Source organism: Adiantum capillus-veneris, chromosome 1 (assembly GCF_014529385.1).
Source record: "Adiantum capillus-veneris isolate H3 chromosome 1, ASM1452938v2, whole genome shotgun sequence".
In the NCBI taxonomy this organism is placed as follows: Eukaryota; Viridiplantae; Streptophyta; class Polypodiopsida; order Polypodiales; family Pteridaceae; genus Adiantum; species Adiantum capillus-veneris.
Window position 1 is genome coordinate 102754109 of NC_140931.1, and position 5532 is coordinate 102759640.

Here is a 5532-nt window from a genome sequence, read left to right on the forward strand (position 1 = left end):
GGCGAGAGCTACGCACAGATATCAAGAGTGCGCGCTATCGGCTTCTATGTGTGGTAAGTTCCTACGAGCTTCGGTGTGAGTTTTCTTCCAACTCGTGTGTCGGAATTGAGCGTGCAGCATATCTATAGAACCACAACGAGTAGAGCTACACATTAGTACCATCGGGGTCAAGTATCGGTCACCTGTATATTTCGGCCTGTCTTCATACGCGTTTACCGCACGGAGTGGTTATAGGTTGAGTTTGCAGTTCAAGTCTTTAGGGTGTTGTTCTTACCTAGTGTATAGACTTCCCCTTGAGTTTGAGATCGATTCAATGATTCTAGATCCTGTTTCGTATAGCATTCGTTCGTAGTACAGATTTCAGTCACTTGCGTATTTTAGAACTTAGATTTGATTTCCTTAGTAGTGATTGTCATTAGAAGGTTGAGTAGGTGATTTGACACCCACCTAGTTGTTTCCATGCGCCTGTGGGTCAAGCTCCGTCCTCGTCTGACAAATTCTGTTGTTGGTTGAGTTCTCGCTATTTAGCTTCCGCTAGCGGCGTAACCGCCTTAACATTTGGCGCCGCTGCCGGGGACGAGAGCCCTAAGTAGGTGACCTTAGACTAATCCTACGAGGTGAGTCGTATAAACTACTTTGTATACTTTAGTTAGAAAAGATCTAGGAGTGGTGGACTCCAAAGATCTCGAGAGATACTAGGAAGTGGGGTATTCCTGGGTCTTCCGTGTTGACAGTATTTTTAGTTTAGCTTAGATTTGTTTGTTGTTTTGTTGGTGTTGAGTAGTTGTTGATAGAAGAAGAATTTGCTAGTCCGTGAGTGGCAGTGGATCTCTTTAAAATCACAATTACCAAACCCATTTTATGATTAGGAATAGCTTAGGTATGACTTCATTTGATCCTAATCTAGAGCTAGTAATCATTGGAGTATTTGCTTGATATGGTTGATTACATGTTAGATCACTAAACCGTCGAGTTAGTAGTGAAAATTGCAATAAACAAAAGTCAGAGAAATTTTCTGTGTATCTGGGAGTTGTTGAGCACTTGAGAAAGCTTTAGGAAGGATTCTGTGCCAAAAAACTGGAAATCTGCAACTTTAGACATCATACACGTATGATGTCTAAATGACCAAACAGAGACCAAAACAGAAATTTTGACTTTACCAGAGTGTTCAAAAGGGGGGTTATACCCTAATTTCAACTTAAAACAAGAGCATTAACACTCAAAGAAACCCAAAAAGACAAGTCGGAGTCCAAGAAACGCAAAGAATAGGAGATTTTGGATTCATATCTTGTTTTTACATTCAAACCTGACAAAAACACTTGAAACTCAATTATAAACATTGGAGAAAGCTTAAAACCAAGAATAGTCAAAATCTGGGACAAAAGACATCATACGCGTATAATGTCTTTTAGCACATCCACTGCTTATTTTTTATATCTGACCTGACAAGATTGTTACAAACACTGTAGAAAGCAAAAATATCAAGTCTTGACCCAAATTGATGAAAAAGACATCATACGCGTATGATGTCTTTGACCTAATTTTGGACATATTTTGATACTTTGCCAACACAGATCCATTGTAATAGCTGTCTAGAGGTTATATTTCAAGTTTCATCCCATTTGGATCACAATTGACCCAAAACAAGTCAAAAGCGGAAAATTGCCAAGAAAAGCCTAAATTAGCCATAACTTGCTCAAACAGAGTTCAAACTGAATTTTGTGAGTGGACAGAGCATAAGGGGGCAACTGAGAGTGAGCATAACCAAAATAGTCCAAATCTGTGAAAAAAGACATCATACGCGTATAATGTCTTTTTCAGCATAACTGCAACAAAATTCTCACTTGATGAAACAGAAGTTGTCCAACTGACAAGATTAAACAATTGACCAAGTATCAATCAGTTTGGATCAATTCTGACCACAAAAACTTGGGAAAACAAATTGCCGAGATGGAAAAGTTAAAGTCCTTTAGGGGAATTGATGAATTTGAGATCGGGCAGGAATCTCCAGAATAACCAACCAAAACAAGGGGAACAAGCAAGTGTCATATCAACCGAGGGAAGTGTAAACTAAAGTTGGGTGAAACCATTAGAGCCGATCTTTGAAGGAAGTGTTTCTGATACTTCTTCGGAGAGATCTTACGAGATTTTCACCAAACACTTGGAACACTTGAACCTGAACAACAGAGAAAATATGGCAGCAGGACCATCAAACCCTTCCGCCACAATGAAGCTATTGTTCATAAAATACGAGTACGACAATGAGCAAGGTGCCAAGATCTACAAAGATGGAATGGACCGCTATTGTGTAAAGATAGAAGATAGACCTAGTGAGTTCAAGGACTTAGTGCCTGTGAGCTATAGCGGAGATAGATATCTAGATGACGAGGGTACCATGTATTTGGTAGTCCTAAACCCTAACATTGTGGACAAGTGGGGATTGATGCCAAAGTAGATGAAGAACTTGAGGAGAAAGCACCAATAATGAACTTCCCTGATGCGAGGTTAAGAAGAGAGAATGAAACTACAAGGATCAACACTGATAACATCTATGTGGGGCTATACAAATATAATAATGGGGAGCAAGATCTCTATTATAGATGTGAAGAACCCTACACTGGAGAGTTGACAAACCAAAAAAGACTTTATGTCTTTACCTACACAGAGGGATCGGAAGTGAAAATTGCCACTTACGACAAGTATGGGAGGCAATACTCAACAATGGGCAAGAAAGAATCAGAAGGATATACATACTTTGGGGGACCACTACAGCAAACTAAAGATAGATTAGAAAAACTTGAGAGTCAAAACGGGAAATGAGAGATGAGCCCGGAAAGAACAAAACAAAAGAGTATCAAAGAAACAACGAGCTTAAGCTCAGGGGGATCAGTGCTAGTCGACAAAGTACAGGAACCATTGGACGCACTGATGAGAGCTTACGAAGCTAGGTTAAAGAACAACCAAACACAAGAACAGAGGTGGATGACATACCCAAACGCGGAATTGGAAAAGCAGAGACTTGAAATGTGCCAGAGAATGATCGAGACTGCACAAGCCTTATTAGAACCACCAAGAGAAACAATGAATTGTGGAACGGAAAACCCAATTCAACAAGAGACTATCATTTCACGGGTAGCTGAAAAGACTCCCAGTGCACAAAAGCCTGAAGATACACACAAGGATGACCGCATAGTATTGAACACAACCGATCAGGAGATAGAGAGTTTTCATCCAGTCATACAGAGGATTTACGGAAGAGATGAGGATTACAATGAATTTTGGAAACAAGTGAGAGAGGCAAACTTTGCAAACCGTAGCTAAGTTGCCAAGCTAATCAGACAAATTGGGAAAAGGACATCAGGAATCCTCCCATAGTGGAATTTGAGGCAGGATCTCAAGTGGACTTGGATCTGCAATCTTACTGGGGAGATGGGGGCTCTGTTAGAACAATGGAGAGCAAACCTCATTCACTGAATACCTTACCTTCATACTTAGGATAGTATGAAGCAAAATCCGAGATTAGAGCACTTCCCTCACGAAGAATCTCATCAGAAAAAGTCATGGACTCGCAAGGATTGATAGAGATCTTGTCAACACCAGTGACATGCACTATCACTCTAGCTGAGCTTTTGAGGCTAAGACCACATATGTGGACCACTGTAGGAAAATGCTTGGAGAAATTTGGGATAAAAGACCCAACATCGAGACTGCAAGAGGGTATACAAGAGCTGAGCAAACCACAAAAGAACGCTAAGCCTGTACCCTTAAACAAGGTCGGAGAGTATTGCGAAGGTGAAGAGGGGAATACAACCTTACCAGTTGAATTCCAAGGAGTGAACACGATGGCAATACTAGACAGCGGTGCTGGGGTAGCCATTGCTACAAAAGAAATCTGGAAAAAATGACCAGCAATAAGGAAGACTAGGTTGAAACTCCAATTAGCAGATGGACACATGGAGAAACCTATGGGGTTATTAGAGAAAGTCGTAGTAACTTCTTGCGGCATTGAATACGAACATACTTTTGCTATTGTCGATTTTGGCAAGGAGAATAACTATGATATCATACTGGGAAGACCATTCATGAGACAGTTGAAAATGGTCCAGGATTGGGGCTACGATCACATATACCTGAGAAATATGGAAACCACTACACGTGTGAACCTGAGAGACCATAGCTACAAAGATGTGAACCGAACACCGGTAGAGGATTTTGATTCAGCTACTTTGGCGGGATCCGAATTTCCAGATTGGTTAGGTAAGCCCAAGGAGTTATGGATGTGTGGAGCCTCAAAATGTGGAAGTCTGAGGAGAGAAGAATATGTTTTAGAAAGGGCTATCGAAGACGAAACTTATATAGGAGAACCCTTTCCAAAGGACACGCTTGAACCATTAGGATGGATACACATTCTAGCAACCCTAGATGTTTTTGCAATTCCGGATGGTCCCACAACGAAATTTTGCGACAAGGACGGGTACGACGTGGTTCCGTACTTCATGCTGAGAACTACACTCAAAAAAGAAACTGAAAAGAACGATACACTGGAAAAGGAAGATGAAGAAGAGGTGTTTCACGACATTCCCGATCATCCAGAGTGGGGAAATGATCATGTTTTACGACTATGCATCAATCCTGAGGAATATAATATATATCTGCGCAAAGCACATGTTCAGGAATGTGCATTTCATTGTTCAAGAAGGAACACATATAGGAATTTGTTACAATTGGGAGTCTATTGGCCAGGAATGAAAGAAAGCGTACATGAATATGTCACTGTATGTATTGTATGTTCATCAAAACCGCCAGCAGAGTATTCGACATTATATCAGATAATGATCGCTCCGGAATGGAATCAGTATATTGTTGAATATCTCACAAATAGAACTTTCCCAGAAGGAACGTCAAAAGCTCGTCAGAAATCTGTAGAGACAAAAGCTGGAGATTACGCTTTAATAGGAGATCAACTCTATAAGAGAGGTAAAGACAACCAGCTTAGGATTTGCGCATCAGAGTCTGAGTATGTGATAATCCTGGAGCAAGCTCATGGAGGAGTAGGTGGAGGCCATTTCTCAGGTGATAAGACAGCAAAACTTGTCTTAGCCGCAGGAATATGGTGGCCAACATTACATATGGACGTTGAGGAATACGTTAAACGGTGTGATGACTGTCAGCTGACCAAAGTACCACTTAAAAGAGATGATATGCCGCTTAGACCAATGATGGGGGCAAGAGCTTTTGCAAAATGGGGGATTGATTATGTCGGACCCATTTCACCTCCTGCATATAAGACTCATGCACAATACATCGTTGTGGCTACAAACTATCTAACAAAGTGGGTCGAAGAAAAGGCAACTCAAAAAGCAGATGCCAGGACCACGGCACAATTTCTATATGAATACGTCTTTGTACGATATGGATTGCCAATAGAAATTGTGAGTGATCGAGGCACACATTTTATAAATGAAGTGATAGAGATCCTTCTAGATGAATTCATGGTAATCCATAGGAAATCAGGCCCGTATCATCCACAAG